This window comes from Oryctolagus cuniculus, chromosome 17 (assembly GCF_051225735.1).
Source record: "Oryctolagus cuniculus isolate XC-2025 breed Fujian yellow rabbit chromosome 17, ASM5122573v1, whole genome shotgun sequence".
NCBI lineage: Eukaryota > Metazoa > Chordata > Mammalia > Lagomorpha > Leporidae > Oryctolagus > Oryctolagus cuniculus.
The window spans coordinates 60,122,501-60,144,793 of NC_142883.1; the positions used below are offsets into that span (position 1 = coordinate 60,122,501).

Genomic DNA, 22,293 nt, shown 5'->3' on the forward strand with positions numbered 1-22,293 from the left:
GCCGAATTGCAGCTTTGAAAACAAAATCAACATGGTTGCTATTCTAACCTATTAAATTTGGGGATGGTTGGTTACATAGCCATGGATAACCAGAACACCTTTCCTCCTTTGTCATCTGCTACAAAGGGGAGAATCATGGCTCTGTTCCCCATGCAAATAACTGCGCTTTCATGGAATTCCTTTTCACTTCTGATCCTGTTCACATAATTACTTGAATCATTTATTTCTCTACTTAAGATTTTATATGGGGGCCGGCCCTGTGGTGCAGTGGGTTAAAGCCTTGGCCTGAAGTGCCATATGGGCGCCGGTTCTAGTCCCCGATGCTCCTCTTTTGATCCAGCTCTCTGCTATGACCTGGGATAGCAGTAGAAGATGGCCCAAGTCCTCTGCGTGGGAGACAGGGAAGAAGCCCCTGGCTCCTGGCTTCGGGTCAGTGCAGCTCCAGCCGTTGCGGCCATCTGGGGAGTGAACCAGCAGATGGAAGATCTTTCTCTCTCTCTCTGCCTCTCCTCTCTCTGTGTAACTCTGACTTTCAAATAAATAAAATAAATATTTTTTTAAAAAATAGAACTACAAGCCAAATTTTAAAAAAAGATTTTATATGGCTCATTATCTCCCTAACAAATCAACTATGACAGCTTCTGCTTATCTTTTAAGATTGAGAAAAATGTAGACCTACTGAGTTGAATCAGTTAAAAAAGTCATCAATATTCTGAAACAAACATAGGGACCACATTTGTGACCATTTCCATTGTCTGTGTTTGTCTTTCTCTGGGTGAGAATGGTTTAAAAGGTTGAGGACTTACCTGCTAGAGTTCATCACAGATTTCTAAACTCACCTTCATTATTGTTTTTTTCCTCAAAATATTCTTGGATATTCTTATTTATTATTCCAGGTGAATTTTAAACTACTTTATTAAGTTCAAGAATAAAGAAATTCTGTTGGGATTTTAATTAGAATTGCATTACACTTAGAGAATAATTTACTTTTTAAAATGATTCCTCACACTCCTTATCTCAGCTGAAGGAACTGAGGGTTTGAGACCTCGAGGAGTTATCCAGTCCAGGAAGGACTGTGTTTATGAGGACTGAAGAGTTACAATGCACTGTGGAGAAGGAGTACTCTTCTGTGCAGAGAGCCGTCTACTGACAAGAGGACTGCTCTGTCTCTGGAGATGGTGAGGCAGATACCGCACAGCCTCTTCCAGAGACAGACTCAGAGGGATATGTACATCCAAAGAGTGGCTGGGGCCTGTGACGGCTAATTCTAGGTGTCAACTTGACTGGAGTAAGGAATACCTAGGGAATAGAAACAGCATTACTTCTGGGTGTCTGAGAGGGGGTTTCCACAGGAGCAGGCGTGCCAAGTGGAGAAGGTCCATTTGGTCAGCTGGGACTCCAGACAGAACAAAAAGATGGAGAAAAGGACTTCTCTCTTTCTCTCCTGGAGCTGGAACTCTGGCGAGTGAACTTGCCCTCCTACATTTTGCCATCGGATGACATGACCAGACGCTGGTGACTCTTGAACCAGCAGCCCAATAAATTTCTGTTGCTTAGAAATTACCCAGTCTGTGTCTGTGGTATTTTGTTACAGCAACATGAAACAGACTAGCTTTCTTGCTTCCTCCTTAGCTTCCTCCTTTTTCACTGAATGCTGAAGGGTCCCTCCCCACCCTCGATGTTTCCTCCCTGAGGTTCTCTGGCCTTGGTATTTTGACACTTGGTCTGGTTTCGTGCAAGCACTGGTGCCCAGCTGCCTGACACCTCCTGACACACCTGGTAGGGTCTACACCCAGGCACTCCCTTCTCACTTTGGCCCTGTCAGCAGCTCCAGCAGGGCTGGCCTTGCATAGCCATCACTGGCGAAGGAAGATGGAATGCCATGGGTCCATGCAGGGACTCTGGTTCTTCTAGAGTTCCTTATGAATGCGTCTTCTCTGCATGTTGCAGCGTGGGTCTCAAATGATTCTCTGCTCTCTTAAATCCCACCTCCAGACCTAGGACCAGGCTCCTGGAGAAACCGTTTCTGCAATAGAGTTCTACCCTTCTTTTTTCTCTTCCTTTCTGTTGAGCTAATTGCCTCATTTTCATTAATTTTATCCTTTCTTCTTTGCTTTGTTTCTTTTTTTAAAGATTTTTTTAATTTATTTACTTGAGAGGTAGAGTTACAGACAGTGAGAGGGAAAGACAGAGAGAAAGGTCTTCCGTCCATTGGTTCACTCCCCAATGGCTACGAAGGTCAGAGCTGCGCCAATCCAAAGCTTTTTCCCGGTCTCCCATGTGGGTGCAGGGGCCCAAGAACCTGGGCCATCTTCTACTCCTTTCCCAGGCCACAGCAGAGAGCTGGATTGGAAGAGGAGCAGCCAGGTCTAGAACCAGTGTCCATATGGGATGCTGGCGCTGCAGGCAGAGGATTAATCTACTGTGCCACAGCGCCAGCCCCTCTTTGGTTACTTTTTCTAAGAAAACATCCTGGCTTGCAGTTCTGCTGTTTCCGTTCATCCTCAAATCATTCGTCAGCCACTTTCCAGATCAGTAATCTGCTAGCACTGCAAACTCGCAAGTCCTTCTAGTTGGCAGCTTACCTGTAAAGACCAGCTCACTAAAGAAATGTAAAGAGAAACCTTCCTATAGATGCACTAATAGTTCAACACTCGAGGCTGGGAGGAGAGTCAAACCCATGGACTCTAACATCTGTGGTTAAACCGGCAAACGTTTATTAAGTCCCTCTACGTGTTAGGGTGCTGAGGGATACACAAAGGATGGTCCCTGGCCCATAGGATTCATCATATGAAGTAAGATGTATCTGAGTCTGGGATGCAGAGGACACGTGATGTGGCCTGGACCTCAAAGAACAAGCAAATCACAAGTAGGATTCGCCATGTAGTTCTGGGGAGTCTAAGTTAGGAGATAAAAGTCTGTTTTCTCTCTCTCCCCTTTCCTTTTTTCCTTTGCCTGAACTCATAACCAGACTGAACAAAGCCTTGGAAAACCAAAAACAACCAGAACTGGGACCAGCTCCTCCTTCCATTGTCCTTAAAGCAGCTGCCTGACTGTGACTTTAGGAAAGTGACTCAACTTTCCTGGCTTTTAGTTTCCTCATCTCTCAGATGAAGTGACTGGATTATATCAGTGGTTTTGAAACTATTAGTTATGGAACCTGTTCTTCCAACTCATGTTTCTGCATAAGTTTTCTATTTAAATTAGTGTTTGAACACCACAAATCTCAATGCATCCTTCCAAATGTATTCTGTTTTGCATTGTTCAATGTAATAGCCATTACTTAGCTAAAATTAAATAAAGATTCAGTTTCGCAGTCACACTAGCCAGTGACACTAGCCATGTCCCAGCCAGAACTGTTTTACGTGTTCAACAGTCGCATGTGGCCTGTGGCTGTGAGACTGGATGGCTCAGATCTAGAACATTTCCATCACCAAAGATATTTTTGTGGGACAGCACTGTACTGCACCTACACAAACATAGCTATTTTCCCTCTTTTTATGCAAATAGTACCATGCTCTGTACCAAGATGTGCACAGGTAAGTCCCTTCACCACATGTGGAGAAATAGTTATATGGGTAGAGACTAAGAAACTGGATTCCGAGACCAGACATTGAGAGTTAAACCCCGGCTCGGTCACTTATGAGTGGTTTGATTCTAAGCAATCACTTCACTTTGTATCTTAGTTCCCATATCCTTAAAATGGACATGGAACACATATCTCACAGGATTTTAGTCAAGTTTGGTGCACAAACAATGTGCAAAGCACTTAGAATAATATGAATATTCGGGCTGGTGCCATGGCTTACTAGGCTAATCCTCTGCCTTGCAGCGCCGGCATTCCATATGGGCGCCGGATTCTGTCCCGGTTGCTCCTCTTCCAGTCCAGCTCTCTGCTGTGGCCCGGGAGTGCAGTGGAGGATGGCCCAAGTGCTTGGGCCCTGCACCCACATGGGAGACCAGGAAGAAGCACCTGGCTCCTAGTTTCGGATCAGTGCAGTGCCGGCCGTAACGGCCATTTGGGGAGTGAACCAATGGAAAGAAGACCTTTCTCTCTATCTTTCTCTCTCACTATCTATAACTTTACCTATCAAATAAAAAAAAAAACATTTCCTACTTCACACAGGAGGAGTGAATTTTGACGGATTCTGCCAAACTGCCCTCAGAGAGGTTCTTCCTCCTCGTGTTCCATCTCCCAAACAACGCGTGAGAGACTGTTTCCCCACATCACGCAGTTAGGTGTCTCTGGTGATGGCTTACTTCACGTAGCACTGAGTCCAGGGTTCATCCTTGCTGTGGCAGGTGTCGTCCATATTGCTTTTGCACCCATCTGCCCACCTTCACCTTCCCACACACTCTCCTAGCCTGGTCCCAGGTCAGGAGCTGCAATCTTCCCTGTGGGTGAGCTCACAGCAGAGACGCTGCAGACTTCCAGAACTACAGTGCCGGCTGGGACATGACGTGCTTTAAAAACTCTTACCTAAAGCCAACTGAATTAGACACATATTCCTAGCCTGTATGGAAAAACTAAGTCATAAAATAATCCACTTGGCCAGCGCCACGGCTCAACAGGCTAGTCCTCCACCTGCGGCGCCAGCACACTGGGTTCTAGTCCCGGTCTGGGCGCCGGATTCTGTCCCGGTCGCTCCTCTTCCTGTCCAGCTCTCTGCTGTGGCCTGGGAGTGCAGTGGAGGATGGCCCAGGTGCTTGGGTCCTGCACCCACATGTGAGACCAGGAGAGGAACCTGGCTCCTGGCTCCTGGCTCCTGGCTTCAGATCTGAGCGGTGCGCTGGCAGCGGCGGCCACTGGGGGGTGAACCAAGGGAAAAGGAAGACCTTTCTCCCTGTCTCTCTCTCTCACTGTGCACTCTGCCTGTCAAAAATCAAAAAAAGAAAAAAAAAGACACTTGGGTCCCATCCCGGGGCCTGAGTTTAAAAAAAAAAAAAAAAGATAATTCACAGGGGCTTAGTGGATAAAGCCACCACCTGCAAAACTGACATCCCATCTGGGTGATAGTTTGAGTCCCACTTCTGATCCAGCTCCCTGCTAATGGCCTGGGAAAAGCAGCAGAAGATGCCCCGAGTACTTAGGCCCCTGACACCCACACAGGAGACCCAGATGAAGCTCTTGGCTCCTGGTTCCGACCTGGCCCAGCCCTGGCTTTTGTGGCCATCTGGGAAGTGAGCCATCAGATTGAAGATCTTTCCCTCTCTCTTTCTCTCTCTCTCTCTCTTTCACTCGCTGTGTCTCTCTCCCTGTCTCTCTGTAAGTATTTCAAATAAATAAATCAATTTTAAAAAAGGTAATCCACAAAGTTTTACAGAACATGATTACACTGTGATGTTCTAGCACTCTAAATAGAATATGTTTACTAAAAGACTTTTTATTTTGTTTGTTTTAAGGAAACAGCCCTTCTTTATTTTTGGGTGTGCTTATTAAGAAAACAATAAGTAATAACTAAAGAATGTATTCTAAGGAATTTTGTTCCAAGATCAAGTTTAATTTAAACTGAACAAATAACCCTCAATCCAGTGTTACGCTGCCCCCCCATCAGAAAGACTGAATCCAGCCTCTGAAATCATAAGGTTCTTGTGGCCAGACTACTTCTTTTTTCCCAAATGAACATTTCATGAGTAAGAGAATGGAAAAAGTGCTCTGTGCAGATTCACTTAGGACTGTTATTATCTACACAGACTTTTACATGTGCCCCTGGGGGACAGAGAGGGAATGGGACCAAGTATCAAGGCCTCCTTCTTAATGATGGCGAAATAGTGGCTTCTGGGATCTGATGGTGTCACACTGCAAACCTAGCTGCTGGCACACTTGCCAACGCAGGCCTTCAGCCCAGGACAAAGGACCCATGGGAGGACAGAGGACAAGGGCGCATTAAATCAACCTCAGCCCCTGGTAGGAGGAAGTATTCCTACAACATTTTATTTTGAAAATCCTGTTTTTACTTCCTGGAGCTGGCATGACATCTAACATTTCTTTACATACAAAAAAAAAAAATCTTGAACACTGGCAATGTTTTTATGGAGATACTTCCTCTGACCACCCTGGAAACCCAGGAGACTAAGCCAACTCAGGGTGAGACCTTTTAACTGGAGCCCCATGCAGTCTCCAAAAGCCCACCTTATTTAATGTCCTTATATTTTCCTGCACTCTGTAGGAACCTGGCAGGTTAAAAGAGAGAATGTGGGGCCCTCAGCCTGCAGTGTGACCTAGTGTCTGGTTTCCCCAGATGTACCTTGCAGATCCCAGTCACCTTCCCAGGGGGCTTGCACTTTCTGTGCTCCGCTCAACAGCCCACTGTGCCTCCACTCCTACCTCCCCTGTCTGTGACTCTCTCACCTTTAATTCTTCAGCACGGCCTGTCCTGGCTTAGAGCACTCTATAGCCTTAAACCCTTGGTCACACACACACACACACACACACACGCTAAAAGCTTGATCCCCAGGGTAACAGCACTGGAACCTTAAGAGGTGGGGCCTAGCCCGAGGCAATTAGGTTATAGTGGTTACCACCTTCAAAAGAGATTAATGCCTGCCGTGTGGTAGTGGGTTAGTTCTCACAGACTAGATTCGTGCTTCAAGAGTGGGTTCTCAAGCCACCCTATGTGTCTGTCTTATTTTTTTCCCAATTTATTTTTTTTAAAGCATAGACACACAAACACACACACACACACACACACACACGGTGGGGGGGGAGGAAGAGAGAGAGAGAGATCTTCCATCTGCTGGTTCACTCCCCAGATGTCTGCTACAGCCAAGACTGGGCCAGGTTGAAGTCAGGAGCCTGGAACTCAATCCAGTCTCCCACGTGGGTGGCAGGAACCTAAGTATCTGAGCCATCACTTGCTATGCTTCTAATGCACATCCCAGGGTGTGTATTAGAAGGAAGCTGGAATCAGACGCAGAGCCAGCACTTGCACCCAGGCGCTGTGGTGGAGGATGCAGGTGTCCCCGGCAGTGTGGTAACCACTGGGCCAACCCTGTGTCTGGTTTCCTCCCCCATGCTGCTCACCATGTGATGTCCTCACCATGATCTGGCACAGCGTGAAGCCCTCAGCAGACGCAGCCACCCAAGCCTGGACTTTACAGCCTCCAAAAACCTGAACCAAAATTAACTTCCTTTCTTTATAAATTGGCCAGCCTCAGCCTCAGCTCTTTCGTTACAGCAACAGGAAACATCTTAAGACATATACTTCTGGGAAAAGGGTGGGGGAAAAAAAGTCAGCTAAATATTCATATTATAAAACACTGACCTTTCCACACTGGCTAGAAACATGGCTCCAAGGCCAAGTTCAGAGTTATTTAGAGCAACGGTGGCAGGCAGTGTCCCAGACTGGAGTTCTGAAGGTTGGAAAGGTCCCTCATATGAGCTCACCCACTCACCAGGAATCAGGGTGGGTGTGGGGAGTGTACAGGGAGGAGAAGACGGACAGATTGCCAAGGCAGAATGGATGATAATTGCCACAACACGGGTGAACCTTCAGGATGCTCTGCTAAGTGAAATGTGCCAGTCACAGAAGGAGGATTACCATTAGAGTCCACATGCATGAGCTACCTGGAATAGGTAAGTTCACAGTCACAGAAAGTAGCATAGAGACCATCAGGGGCAAGGGAAAGGGGTGATTGGGGAGTTAATGTCTAATGGGTGGTTCCAGTTTGGGATGATAAAAAATTTTGGAAATAGAGTTGGTGGTTGCACAGCAGTGTAAATGTACTTAATGCCACTGAGCGGTACCCTTTAAAAATGGTTGAGGTGGAGTTCAATCGGTAGTGGGAGGGGAGAGCAGACCCCAGAGAGCCCTGAGCAGACCCCTTGGGAGGAGCCACAGCTGCCACAGCTGGCCCCAGTCACCATCACTGCAACCACGAGCAGCAACGCAGGGATCTGGCAGCCAAGCCAGCCCTCAGCACCGCTGAAACCAAGCCTAGCCCCATGGGCACAGGGAGTGGGCACAGGGAGTGGTGGCTCTGTGGTCTCCCATTGGTGGCGCCTACTGATGGGGACAAGAAGATTATCACAATGAAGGTTTTGGGATCAGTAAAATGGTTCAGTGTAAGAAACGGATATGGTTTCATCAACAGGAATGACAGCAAGGAAGACCCGCCTGGACACAAGACTGCCAAAAAGAAGACCAAGCCCAGGAGGTCCCTTGGCAGTGGAGGAGATAGAGACTGCTGAAGGAGGAAAGGGTGCAGAGGCAGCAACTGTTATTGGCCCTGGTGGAGCTCCTGTGCAAGGCAGTAAATATGTGGCAGATCGTAACCTCCGGCCATTGGAGTCCTCCACACCATCACCAGCAGAATTACCAGAACTGTGAGAATGAGGGATAGGAGAGAGGCCCCAAAGGCCTACCAGAGGCGAAGGTTCCCACCTTACCACAAGCCCAGACCCTGTGGGCGGTCACCAGTGTTCCCCGCTCCTGTGCAGGGAAAGGGATGGAAGGGGGTGACAACCAGGGTGCAGGAGGACAAGGTGGACCAGTGAGACAGAGTATATCCTGGGGTTACAGACCACGATTCTGCAGAGGTCCTCCTCACCAAAGACAGCCTGGAGAGGACAACAAGGAAGAAGATAAGGAAAATCAAGGAGATAAGACTCAAGGTCAGCGCCACCTCAATGTCGGTACCGTCACAACTCCGATCACTGACGCGGATGCCCAGATAACGCGAAACCACAGGTGGCAAAGAGACGAAAAGCAGCCGATCCATCAGCTGAGAATTCGTCTGCTCCCGAGGCTGAGCAGGCCAGGGCTGAGTAAATGCCAGCTTAGTTTCTCTACCATCATCCAGGTTTAGAAGTCCAACAAGAAGAAAGGAATACAAAATTCTAGCAAGAAGAAGGAACAAAAGATTGGAGCTGAAGACCTTAAATGCTTGCTTTCGGCTCGCATCATCTACGCAGCATGGGGTTTTTATTATTTTTATCTAAAGATCTCTCTTTTGGGTAATTTTTTTTTTGAAAAAAAAAAAAAAGCCTGCTTTTTTTTCTCAATATACTTTTAAAAGTCTTTAAGCTGTTTCATATCTGGTCACATTGATTTTTTTTTTTTTTTTAAGATTTATGTTATTTATTGAAAGACAGAATTACAGAGAGAGGTAGAGCCAGAGAGAGAGGTCTTCAGATCTGATTCATTCCCCAAATGACCACAACGGCCAGAGCTGAGCTGATCTGAAGCCAGGAGCCAGGAGCTTCCTCTGGGTCTCCCATGTGGGTACAGAGACCCAAGGACTCGGGCCATCTCCCACTGCTTTTCTGTGTGTACTAGATCTGCTTGGCTGTGCTGCCACTGGCAGTTTTGTCCAGTGAAATCAGCGCTGCAAGGGTGCTGCAGAAGCATCAGAGCCCACGCACATCCTCCTATGTGCTGCTGATAGGTATCAGACACCAGGAGATGCCTGGGCCCTATTCCTGGGCAGGCCAATCAGTCCCCACACTGTGTGCTTGTGCTTTCCACCACCACAGCCCCCTGGCTGCTGTCTGACCCTGTCCTTTCCAGCTCAGGATGCCTCAGGTTTGTTCCCAGATCTTTGAAGCCCCTCTGACTCTCAGGCACAGCCCTGGCTTTGGACTGTACTCCTGGTAACAGTGACCTGTGGATGTGGCCCATGCACGGAGCCCTTCCTCCATGCACCCTGGAGAGCGCCCCTAGCAAGAGCAACCTCTGTCTCCAGCTGTGATTTCTGACTCTAGTGGGGCCAGTGGAACAAGCTCTCAATAATGCAACTGGCTCCATAGCTCTACATTAGAAACATCTACGAAGGCCGTTGCTGTGGCCTAGTGGGTAAAGCTGCCACCTCTAGTGCTGGCATCCCATAAGGGTGCCGGTTTGAGTCCTGGCTGCTCCACTTCTGATCCAGCTCTCTGCTATGGCCTAGGAAAGCAGTAGAAGATGGCCCAAGTCCTTGGGCCCCTGCACCCACATGGGAGACCCAGAAGAAGCTCCTGGCTCCTGGCTTCAGACTGGCACAACTACGGCTGTTGCGGCCAACTGGAGAGTGACCCAGCGGATGGGAGACCTCTCTCTCTCTGCCTCTACTTCTCTCTGTGTAACTCTTTCAAATAAATAAATAAATAAATAATAATAATAATAATAAATGAAACATCTCTTTGGCTGGAAAAGATACTTATTCTAGTAAAGTCAACAAGATCTAATCTTATATTTAAATTTCATAATTACCTCACCATGCCCCTGGGGTTATCAGGCAAAACTGCCCATACTTTTCCACCTTTTCAACCACACTCCTTACCATGTATGTGCTGTCAGGGGACTGGAAATCAGGAAAAAGGAAACAGCCTTAAGAGAAGTATATTGAAAGCACAAAATAAGACAGTAGGAGTAAAAGAAAATGGATACTTAGGGCCACAAGAAAACAGAAATGGGCTAAATTTCCCTCTTAGAGGAATTTTTAGATTACTTATAAAGTTAAACTATATAGAAAGACACTTCAAAAAATTAGTGGAGGGGCTGGCATTGTAGCGTAGCAGTGTGGCAGGAAAAGTTGCCGTCTGTGACATGGGCATCCATTATGGGAGCTGGTTCAATTCCTGGCTGTTTCTCTTCTGATCCATTTCCATGTTAATGGCTTGGGAAAGCAGAGGAAGATAGCCCAAGTGTGTGGGCCCCTGTACCCATGTAGGAGACCCAGAAAAGCTCCTGGCTCCTGGCTCTTTCCAGCCATCTGGGGTGAACCAGTAGATGGAAGACCTTTCTTTCTCTGTCTCTCTGTTTGTCTCTCTCTGTAACTCTGACTTTCAAATAAATAAATAAATCTTGTAAAAAAAAGTTAGTGGAAAATGGACTTTAAAATATTTTTGGGTGAAAATTATGTTTGAAAAATTCATGCTTGGTTTTTCATAATTCGTATTTTCCATGAACTTTTGGAAGGCTCCCATAAAGTACAAAAACACCATGCAAATGATAGCTCAACATAAATGTTCGTTTGTTTTCTTTTTTTTTTTTTTTTTTAATTTTTGACAGGCAGAGTGGACAGTGAGAGAGAGAGAGACAGAGAGAAAGGTCTTCCTTTTGCTGTTGGTTCACCCTCCAATGGCCGCCACAGCTGGCGCACTGCGGCCAGTGCACCACGCTGATGGGAAGCCAGGAGCCAGGTGCTTCTCCTGGTCTCCCATGCGGGTGCAGGGGCCAAGCACTTGGGCCATCCTCCACTGTACTCCCAGGCCATAGCAGAGAGCTGGCCTGGAAGAGGGGCAACTGGGACAGAATCCGGCGCCCCGACCGGGATTAGAACCCGGTGTGCCGGCGCCACAAGGCCGAGGGTAGCTCAACATAAATGTAACATGTCAGTAATCAACAGTAATACTGGTATCATAAAACATAAACTTCTAGATCAAAAAGGATTAACTGAAATAAAATGCAAAACCTATCAAGATATAAGAAGTAGGAACCCTTAAGTAAAGTTGAAAACATCTAAAGCAAAAACTTTAAGAAATAAGAAATTGGGGCTGGCGTTGTGGTGTAGAGGTTAACAAGCCGCCATCTACAATGCCAGCATCCCATATGGGTGCTGGTTTGAGTCCTGTCTGCTCCACTTCTGATCCAGCTTCTTGCTAATGTGCCTGGGAAAGCAGCGGAAGATTGTCCAAGTGCTTGAACACTTACACCACATGGGAGATCCTGATGAAGCTCTTGGCTCTTGGCTTCAGCCTGGCCTAGCCCCTGTGGTTGAGGCCATTTGGGGAGTGAACCAGCAGATGGACAATCTCTGTTTCTCTGTAACTTTTCCTTTCAAAGAAATAAAAATAAATCTCTAAAAAAAATCATAAACAAACAAAAAAAATCACATGCAGAGTAAGAGACCTCAACACATGTCTCTCAGATCTCAGCAGAGCACCTGGCCATAAAGGGAAGGAGGACATACTCCACCCAGAACAAGGCTTAGGGACCACACAGGGTGCCTTTAGGCCATACACTCGAGTACAGGTGGGGGAGGTGGTGCATCAATCTGTGTGACAGGTCCCTTCACAGGACTTAGATCAGAAGAAAAGCAGGCACCAGCACTGTGCAACAGCGGGTGAAGCTGCTGCCTGTAACAGCAGCAGCACATGAGTGCTGGTTGGAATCTAGGCTGCTCCACTTCTGATCCAGCTCTTTGCTAATGCACCTACGAGGGCAGCACAGGATGGTCCTAGTTCTTGGGCCCCCGCCGCCCATGTGGGAGACCTGGATGGAGTTTCAGACTCCTGGCTTCGGCCAGGCCCATTTCAGCCATTTGGGAGTGAATTACCAGATGGAAGACAGCTCCCTCTCCCTCTCTCTGTAACTCTGCCTTTCAAATAAATATATTAATATTTTACAAAGGAAGAAGAAAAGAATATTCAGTTCCCTGTACCCTACCTGTGAAACATTTTCAATTTTAGAGAACACAAAAATTGTCCAGATTTTTTTTTAAAAGATTTACTTATTTATTTGAAAGGCAGGTTAGAGAGAGAGAGAGAGAAAGAGAGAGAGAGAGAGAGAGAGATGGAGAAAGATCTTCCATCTACTGTTCACTTTATAATAGCTGCAACGGCCAGGGCTGGGTCATGCTGAAGCCAGGAGCCAGGAGCTTCATCTGGGTCTCCTGCAGGGGTGCAGGAGTCCAAGTACTTGGGCTTTCCCAGGCATTAGCAGGGAGCTAGATTGGAAGTAGAGCAGCTGGGACTTGAACTGGTGCCTATATGGGATGTTGGCATTGCAGGTGGCAGCTTAACCCACTGTGCTACAACATTAGCCCCTGTCTGGGGTTCTTAAATGGGAGGTTTCCCAACTTCTACCTAACAAAATTTAAAAGAACTCTGGTTTTCCAGTTGTCAGCCAGGAGTGTCAGAGTCATGTCTGCAGAGCACTAAACATTCTCTGGTTAAGAATTGATTCTGTCCCCAATCCTACTAGAGAAGATGGTAAAATATCTATTGCATTAAAACATTTTTTTAATTTTTATTTTGAAAGGCAGAGAGACAGAGATGAGGGAGAGACTGTTCATCTGTTGATTAATTCTCCAAACACCCACAACAAAGGCAGGGCTAGGCTGGGTCAAAGCCAGAAACCCAGAGCTCAACCCAGGTCTCCCTTATGGGTGGCAGGGATTCAAGTAGTTGAACCATCATTGGCTGCCTTTTAGGGTGCACATTAGTAGGAAGCTGGTTCAGAAGCAAACTAGCCAGGAGTAAACCAGTTACTGTGACACAGTCTGTGAGCGTCCAAAGTGGTGATTTAATCACTGTGCCATAAGCCTGGCCAACCACCTCTTGCATTCTTGACTGTGTACATATGATACAGACTTTGGTGCTAACTAAAACGATTATCAAAAATAAATGGGCATTATTAACACAAAACATCATATATACGTAAACCAAGCAACAAGCTAAATGTTCCCTTATTACTAACAGACTATTTTTAAAAAGCTTTGTATTAAAGAGCAACCATCATCAAGTAGAGATTTTCTCCTGGGAATAACATGCCTTGACCAAATTGGCAATTTGTCCCCAGAAATACGAGAATGTCTCCCCACTGGGAAATACATTTATTTTGTTAATTACATAAATGGACTTAAAGAAGGGGTGGGCAACATTTTTTCTCCCACAGGTCATGCAGATATTTATATCACCATTCGCAGGCCACATAAAATTGTCAACTTAAAAATTAGCCTGCTATAGATTTGTTGAATTTTGAGTCCTGCCTTGGCAGGGCCATGCCAAATGATTTTGCAGGCCTTATTCAGCTCATGGGCATACCCCGCCCCTGGTTTAAAGAGAAGAAACCACAGGTATAGCATAGTAAACATCAAAAGGAATTTGATATTGCCCTTATATATTTTTAGATTAAAAAACTTCTCTGGGCCAGTGCTGTGGCATAGTAGGCTGTGGTGCTAGCATCCCAGATGGGTACTGGTTCGTGTCCCAGCTGCTCCTCTTCTGACCCAGCTCTCTGCTATGGCTTGGGAAAGCAGTAGCAGATGGGCCCCTGCACCCACATGGGAAACCTGGAAGAAGCTCCCGGTTCCTGGCTTCAGATCGGCTCAGCTCTGGCCGTTGTGGCCATTGGGGAGTGAACCAGTGGATGAAAGACCTTTTTCTCTGTCTATGCCTCTTTCTGTCTGTAACTCTGCCTCTCAAATAAATAAATAATAAAAAAATTTCTCAATAAACTCAAAACAGAAGAAAGCTTCCTTCAGTTGATACAGCATTTGTCAGAAAACAATACAAAAATCATACTTAAAAGTGACTGTTACTATTAACAGAAAACAAGAATATACCATCAATATTATTGTTCAGTGTTTTTCTGGGCTGAAATTCAATAAAACAAAAAAAGTATAAGAGGTATGAATATTGGAATGAAGAAACAAAATTATCATTATTTATAATAGGTTACCTAGAAAATCCAACAAGTATAATGAAACAACAAAATTATGTCAAGATATAGAAAGATCACCATACTAGTAACAGTGACAGCTGCCGTGGGACCCTTGCTGTGGGAAGCAAGCACACTCTTAGGGAACCTAATGGTCCCTTTCTCACCTTTTTGCAGAGTAGCAGTCTGTGGCTGAGGGCTAGACTAACAGATCAGTGGAAGAGAACAGAAAGTCCAGATAGATCTAAGTCTATCAAGTAGATAAAGAAAGACTGCTAAAGAAGTGATGCCAAAACAAACAGCCATCTATTCAGCAGGAAAAAAAAAAAGATAAAAACCCTACTTAACAAACACAAGTACATTTCTAAAGGAAAAACAATGTGTACGTGTACACTTTTACAACTAGAAGACAACGGAACAATGCTTACAAAATCATGAAGGCAGGGGCAGGCTTTTGACACAGCAGTTAAGGTACCACTTGGGACACCTGCATTCTACACTGGAGTGCCTGGTTCAAGTCCTGGCTACTTCACTTCCAATCCAACTTCCTGCTAATGCACTTGGGAGGCAGCAGGTGATGGCTCAAGTACTTGGGTCCCTGCCACCCATGTGGGAGACCCAGATGGAATTCCCGACTTCTGGCTTTGACCTGGCACAGCCCTGACTATTGCAGGCATTTGGGGAATGAATCAGTGGATGGAAGATCTCTCTTTAACTGTCACTTTGTCTCTCTGCCTTTCAAACAAAATGAAAATCAGTAAATTTTAAAATCTACTAAAAACTTGGCCGGCGCCGCGGCTCAATAGGCTAATCCTCCGACTGCAGCGCCAGCACACTGGGTTCTAGTCCCGGTCGGGGCGCCGGATTCTGTCCCGGTTGCCCCTCTTCCAGGCCAGCTCTCTGCTATGGCCAGGGAGTGCAGTGGAGGATGGCCCAAGTGCTTGGGCCCTGCACCCCATGGGAGACCAGGAGAAGCACCTGGCTCCTGGCTTTGGATCAGCGCGATGCGCCAGCCACAGCACGCCGGCCACGGTGGCCATTGGAGGGTGAACCAATGGCAATAGGAAGACCTTTCTCTCTGTATCTCTCTCTCTCTCACGGTCCACTCTGCCTGTCAAAAAAATCTACTAAAAACTTATAAAGTAAGTTTTGATCTAAAATTTCATATCCAATGATACCACTCTGTATCGAGGTCCAATAAAAATACAAGGTCAAAGCAAAACAAAACAAAAAGACAAAAATAAAAATAAAAAAGAAACACAAAATAAAATATAATGTAAAAAAGCCATAAAATTTTACTTTCCATGGACTCATTCTTAGGAAGATTCTGGAAGAGAAGAAACGAAGGGGAAGAAGAAGAGGACGTGGGCTACAGAACAACAACAACAAAAAAAACAGAGTGGCAAAGAGCCACCAGTGATGGCAGCAAGCGGAGGGCAGCAGGGGTGGAGCAGCCAGAGGCTCCGGGGGAGGCTTCCCAACCTTGAAACTGGCAGAATACCTGACCTGTACGAGGATGACGTATGGAAATGCTTCACAAAGAATCTGAGGCTGAACTAGCGATTGTTACACGCAAATCTAAGGGAACAAAATCAGAACACTTCTAAGTGTAGGGGGGAACAGAAGGTTGTGCAAAAAAGAAAAAGGAATAAATTGCTAAAGAGCCTGACCCCACAGTGGGAACCAGCTCTACAGAGAAGCTATTTTGCTCACGAGGATCTTCACAGACCTTATTAGGGACATGTGTAACTTCAAGAAAAATAAAATCTGGGGCAGATATTTGGCTTAGCAGTTAAGATACTGGTTGGCACACCTGCATCCCATATTGGAATGCCTGCCTTCAATTACCGGCTTCATTCCTGATTCTAGCATCCTGATGATGCAGACCCTGGGAGGCAGCAGGGAGTAGGTTCAAGTCCTTGAATCCTTACCATCCTTGCAGGAGACTCGAACTGAGTTCTGGGCTCTTGGCTTTGGTCTGGCTCAGCCTTGGCTGTTGCAGGCACTTGAGGAGTAAGCCAGGAGATGGGACCTCTCTCCCTATGCCCCCCGCCCCCACTTCTCTGTCACTCTGCCTTTCAAATAAATATATATTTTTTTAAATTAAAGTGTAACACATCCATTCACAAAGGAAATTCACCTGTACAAATTTTTTTTTGCAAAAATTTGCACTATTTATAAATATTTAGCTCGAGCAGGAAAAGGCATGGTGAGTGATACTCATCATTTTGGAACTTTTTATTGAAGTAAAATTCATATACCACCAGATTCATCATTTTATTTATTTTGAAAATTTTAAAATTTGTTTATTTATTTGACAGGCAGAGAGACAGAGACAGCCAGCCAGAGCTCCCATCCACTGCTTCACTCCCTAAATATCTGTGCTGCTGGTACTGGGCTAGGCTGAAGGTGGCAACTGGGGATTTAATGCGGGTCTCCCATATGGGTGGCAGGGACCCAACTACGTGAGTCATCACCTACTGCCTTCTAGGGTGCACATTAGCAGGAAGCTGGAATTGGGAGTGGAGCCAAGTCTTGAACTCAGGTACTCTGATATGGGATGTAGGTGTCCTAAAGTGATATCTTAACCCCTAGGCCAAATGCCTGCCCCAACCATTTTAAATCAGTTTAAAGTATACAATTCAGTGGCTTTTACTACACTCACAATGTTGTGCAACAACGACCACTATCTAGTTCCAGAGCAATTTCATCAACCCAATAGGAGTCCAATACCCACTAAGCAACCACTCTACACCCTATCCTCTCCCCTCAGACATGATGTCCTGTCTGTTTTATGGATTTGCCTATTCTGGGCATTTAAGCGGAATCATACAGTACGTGGCCTTTGAATCTGGCTTCTTTCACTCAGTGTAAAATCTTCAAGGGACATTCATGCTGTAGTACATGGCAGTACTTAACACTCCTTTTATGGTTAAATAGAACGCCCAAGTTCAATGATATTACTAGGAAGACTCACTGGACTTGGCATATAGTCACAGACATGGCTATTCACATTATTGCCACTCACAGATTTATTGTAGCGAAAGGACCCAAAGCAGAATGCTCTAAGGGAAAAGGCACATGGGATGAAATCCACAGGAAACAGGCACAAACTTCCAAGAGTCCTCTCTAGCAGAGTGGCAGGACAAGGTTAATTCCCCCAGCACTGAGAAGTGACAATGTGTGTGGGGTGTTGCTACCTAGTGAGGCTCAGTGTCCAGGGCTTTTGCTAGGCCCCTTCTCTCAGAGCACACAGCCCACTTCAAACTCCCAGAGGGAAAGCAGGTGCTTAGCATAAAGCACAGTGTTTGCATACACAGTTTTGGAACAGTGAGCCACACTGAGGAAACCCTCCTGAAATGCTATTCCCAGACACCAGCCAGGGTCCAGCCTTGCAAGCCGCCTTTCTAAGGGCAGTCAGCCCAGCCTGCTACTTTTACTCTTTCCTTCAAGGTGGCAAAAACATGGCTGCCAACAGCTTCCAGCTTTTACTCAGCACTCAATTACAGAGTAATCGTACTCCCAATTTTCTTCCCGAAATTCCTGGGGAAGAGGCTCACTGTCCTGGCTGCTTCTTTGATACTTACGTAGACAAATGTGGAAGAATACGTCTTTATTTTCCAAGCAAATTCTACGGTGGCCTGTGCCAGTTAAAATGTCTTCACAGGTCACTGTGTCGAAAACTGCAGCTGCAGAAGACGGAGTGGATAAAAAAAGGGCCTCAGCAGAGCACAGGCCCGTAATGACATTCATTCTCTACTGGGGATCTGTCTTTATAAAGAAGTCAGGAAATGAACCACTCTGATGGCAACAGATAAATCCCTTCTTTGAGTCGTGCATGCAGGTCTCAAGAGGCCTGTCTCAAAAAGGAAAACAACACACAGAGCCCCAAGAGGCCTGATGCTTCAGAGGCTGCTTGCTACTGGCTGAGCATATTTTGGTGCTAGTCTGTGGGAACTCAGGGACAGAAAAACAGAAGATGCCTGCAATGTGGGTGTTCTTTCCAGATTCAACACAAGATTCCTCTTGGACAATACAAAGGCTGATTTATTTTTTCCCTCCCGGAAGAGAAGATACAGTTTCTGTTAACAGGTTAAAAACTGGTTCAGACATCTAGTTGTTTCTTAAATGATCATATAGGCATCCCTTACTGTCTGAATTCTTGCAACACAAATTCAGAAAATGAACAGATTCATATTACTTTTCTGGTAAATCTTTTGCCATTCTAAACTCTTCCAACTTGCTATCTAAATTGGAAGAATCAAATGGTTTCAAATAACTGGAGATACTTTTATTTATCTTCATTTAAGGAAGGGGTCAGCAAATTTTATCTATAAAGGGTAAGACTGTAAACCATTCCAGTTTTGTAGGTCATCTAAGCCAACAGGTCTCTGCTCTGTAGCTACAACACAAAAACACCTGCAGACACCATGCAAACAAATGAGTGGGGCTGTGTTCTCATAAAAAACTATTTACAAAAATACGCAGTCAGCCACGTGTGAGCTGGCCCTTCACCTGAGTCAAGACTCTAAGCTAGTTTAACAGCATCAGACATTACCCACATTACCACTATTTCAAATGGCACAAGCTCTGATAACGTAAAAGTCTGACTTGCACTATCTTTATAAAATAAGAAGGGACCATGGCCAAATGAGAAAATTCTGTAATAGGCAGTGTGTACCATTCAGGGTAAAGACATTTTAAGTCTAACCACTTGGAAAAATGTCATTTTTCTAGAAAAAAAAGTTTTAGCAGTCTTTTATGTTTATGAAATCCATGCACAGCAAGAGCCTTCAAACAGTTCTTGAAATGTATATTATGAAAACACCATGAATGAATTTCAAAATTGTTTGCACAAAAATTTATTTTTAAATTCCAGTTTTCCATGAACTCTTTGAGGTAGGTCTTGTATCTTGATTTTAAAAGACACAAGATAGGCCGGCGCCGTGGCTCAATAGGCTAATCCTCCACCTAGCGGCGCCAGCACACCGGGTTCTAGTCCCGGTCGGGGCGCCGGATTCTGTCCCGGTTGCCCCTCTTCCAGGCCAGCTCTCTGCTATGGCCAGGGAGTGCAGTGGAGGATGGCCCAAGTGCTTGGGCCCTGGACCCCATGGGAGACCAGGAAAAGCACCTGGCTTCTGGCTTCGGATCAGCGCCGGCCATTGGAGGGTGAACCAACGGCAAAGGAAAACCTTTCTCTCTGTCTCTCTCTCTCACTGTCCACTCTGCCTGTCGGGAAAAAAAAAAAAAAGACACAAGATAAAAAAGAAACAACCAACTTGTTAACCGTCACATGGCTTTGAAATGGGATAGCGGAGATATGAATGGAACCCCACGGGGTAGACTCCACAGCTGCTTCTTCACGCAGACTCCAGAGAAGCATACTGTACTCTCTGAACATACTTTGCTCTTCTGCTTTAAATTTGTTCTCATAAAGAACTTGGTTTAATTATTGACTGTAATACATCTTTATGGCCTGCTACCTCAGACTTTCCATCCCCAAATTATATTGTCATAATATTCAGTACAAAAAATATATCCTGCTTATGAATCATAATAATAAAATGAATTCTTGTGAATCTCACCTCCCAAAAACTGGATTGCCAGTGCCTTGCATCTGTTTTACTTTACTGTTTTATTTCAATCATTCTGTAATATACAGAGTAATACATGTACATGCTTTTAAAGTTATAGTCTGATAAGATTTTTAACTTTAATAGCAGTTCCTATCCCTACCTGTCTCTCATCTGCCAACTCCCTGATCCCTTAAGCCCTTCTAACTGCATTTATTCAATAAATTTTTAGAATATTCACAAGGTTGTGTAACCACAACCATGGTACTTCCAAAGCATTTTCATCATCTCCCAAAGAAGCCCTGCCCCAATCAGCAGTCCTTCTTCATCCTGCTTTCCCTTCCCCTGGCAGCCATAACCTGATCTCTGTCTCTATGGGTTCACCTATTCTAATTATTTCATATAAATGGAATCATACAATATGTGGTCTTCTGCATCTGTCTTTTTTTTTTTTTAAAGATTTACTTATTTATTTATTTATTTATTTATTTATTTATTTATTTTAAAGGCTGAGAGAGGGAGAAAAAGAGAGAGAAGTAGAGACAGAGTTCTTCCATCCACTGGTTCACTCCCCAAATAGCTGCAATAGCTAAGGCTGAGCCAGAATGAAGCCAGGAGCCAGACACTACGTCCAGGTCTCCCACGTAGGTGGCAGGGGCCCAAGCTGGGCCATCTGCTGCTGCTTTCTCAGACACATTTACAGGGAGCTGGATGGGAAGAAGAGCAGCCAAGATTTGAACTGGTGCTCCGATGTGGAACGTTGGCGCTTCAATGGTGGCTTAACTTGCTGTATCACACTGTCGGCTCCTAAAAAGATAGCTTTTAAAAATAGTTTTTTTTCCTGTTAAAATATTATGGGTTGGTTGTAGAAAATGCAAAAAACAAAGGAAAGAATGAAGAAACTTCAAATATTCACCCAGAGATAACCACTATTAACATCTGTATAAATTTCTTTTACAAACTTGAAATCATACTATATAGACTCTTAGAATCTGCTTTTTTTTGATGTAACATACTATGGACATTTTTTTCTGTGCCTTTAAGTAGATTTGCCCAGATATGATTTTTTAAGGGCTTTATAATATTACTATATCATAATTTATTCAATTGATTTCTCTATTGTTAGTAATGTATGACATTTCCAGTTCCTTTAAACAATTATAAATAAAACTATAATGAACTTGCTTGTGTAATTACCTCTTTACTGGGAATCATGACTATTTCATTGGCATAAATGCCTTGAAATAAAATTGCCGTGTTAAGGGGCCTTACTCACTTTTAGTATTCCTGACACACACTGCTGAACGCCCTTCCCCAAGGGTGGCAGTCATCTGCATTCCCATCAGTGGGGGAGTAGGATTCTCATTTTGACCTTTTCATCATTAAAAACAGCATCCTAACATGGTTAGCAAAGAAATGGTATTTCACTCTTCCATTTGTACAGGTTTCTTTTTTTTAAATGACCAGTGAGACTGAGCAATTTTAACATTCAGTTTAAAAATCAAGTTTAATATTTTTAGCTCTTTATAACTATTTATATGTCTATTAAAGATTACAAAACATTTTAACTTACATGGAGTTCACTCCCTCGAGCTCAAGGATCTAAAGTTATAGGTCCTTGTCAGAGCCTGTGCTATAGAGAAGACACTAAAAACTCCGGGAAGGCAGGATCACCCTTTTAATTCCCTAGAAGATGTGACCACTGGCAGTACCAACATGGAGTCACTGATGTCAAACCCAAACAAAATGGAGCTGGGAGGCCACGGAAGAAGGGCCCTCATGCGTGAAAGCCCGTAACAAGAACTATCTCAAGGACTCTCAAGCTGCAAAACTTCCAGACAGCTCACTTACACAAGGACACTTGCCTAACAATGGCTGTCTCCACCAATGAGTTAATGCCAGGTCCCACAACAAGCCGCTGTAACCAATGGTATTTGTTTTAAAACAGCTTATGCAGACTTCTCCCTTTTTTTTTCAAAGCCTTCTTCAGATGTACCTATGGTGTGCCATAGCACACATATCCTGGATTGCGATCCCCAAATAAACTCTTTGTTTTGAGAGCTAGTCTCTGTTGCTCAATTTAACTGGACAGAAACAAATGAGAACTACAGTGGAATGCAGGTGCTAAGGTACACACAGCTTCAGGCGTAACTTTTCTAGCTGGGATGTGGTAAAAAGACGAGTCATCATGCCTCGAGTCCATTTGTGCTAGAGACAATAGAACCAGGATACAAATAGGCAATTCTCCCATCTCATTTTGATCCACAGTACCCCACCCACCCATTCCCCTACACATACCTGCCTTCCTTCTGTCCCTCCAACATATCAAGCTGTTTTCTACCCTGAGTCCTCTGAGC

The 22,293-nt window shown here is 44.9% G+C and overlaps 1 protein-coding gene and 1 pseudogene across 3 annotated transcripts in view; one reads left to right on the top strand and one right to left on the bottom strand.

Moving 5' to 3' along the window:
• The window catches only part of SPECC1 (sperm antigen with calponin homology and coiled-coil domains 1), a 337,615-nt gene that overhangs the window by 34,579 nt on the left and 280,743 nt on the right, over positions 1-22,293 (bottom strand). The gene's annotated exons all lie outside the window — the stretch shown is intronic.
• On the top strand, positions 7,835-8,890 carry LOC138846122 (Y-box-binding protein 1 pseudogene; annotated as a pseudogene).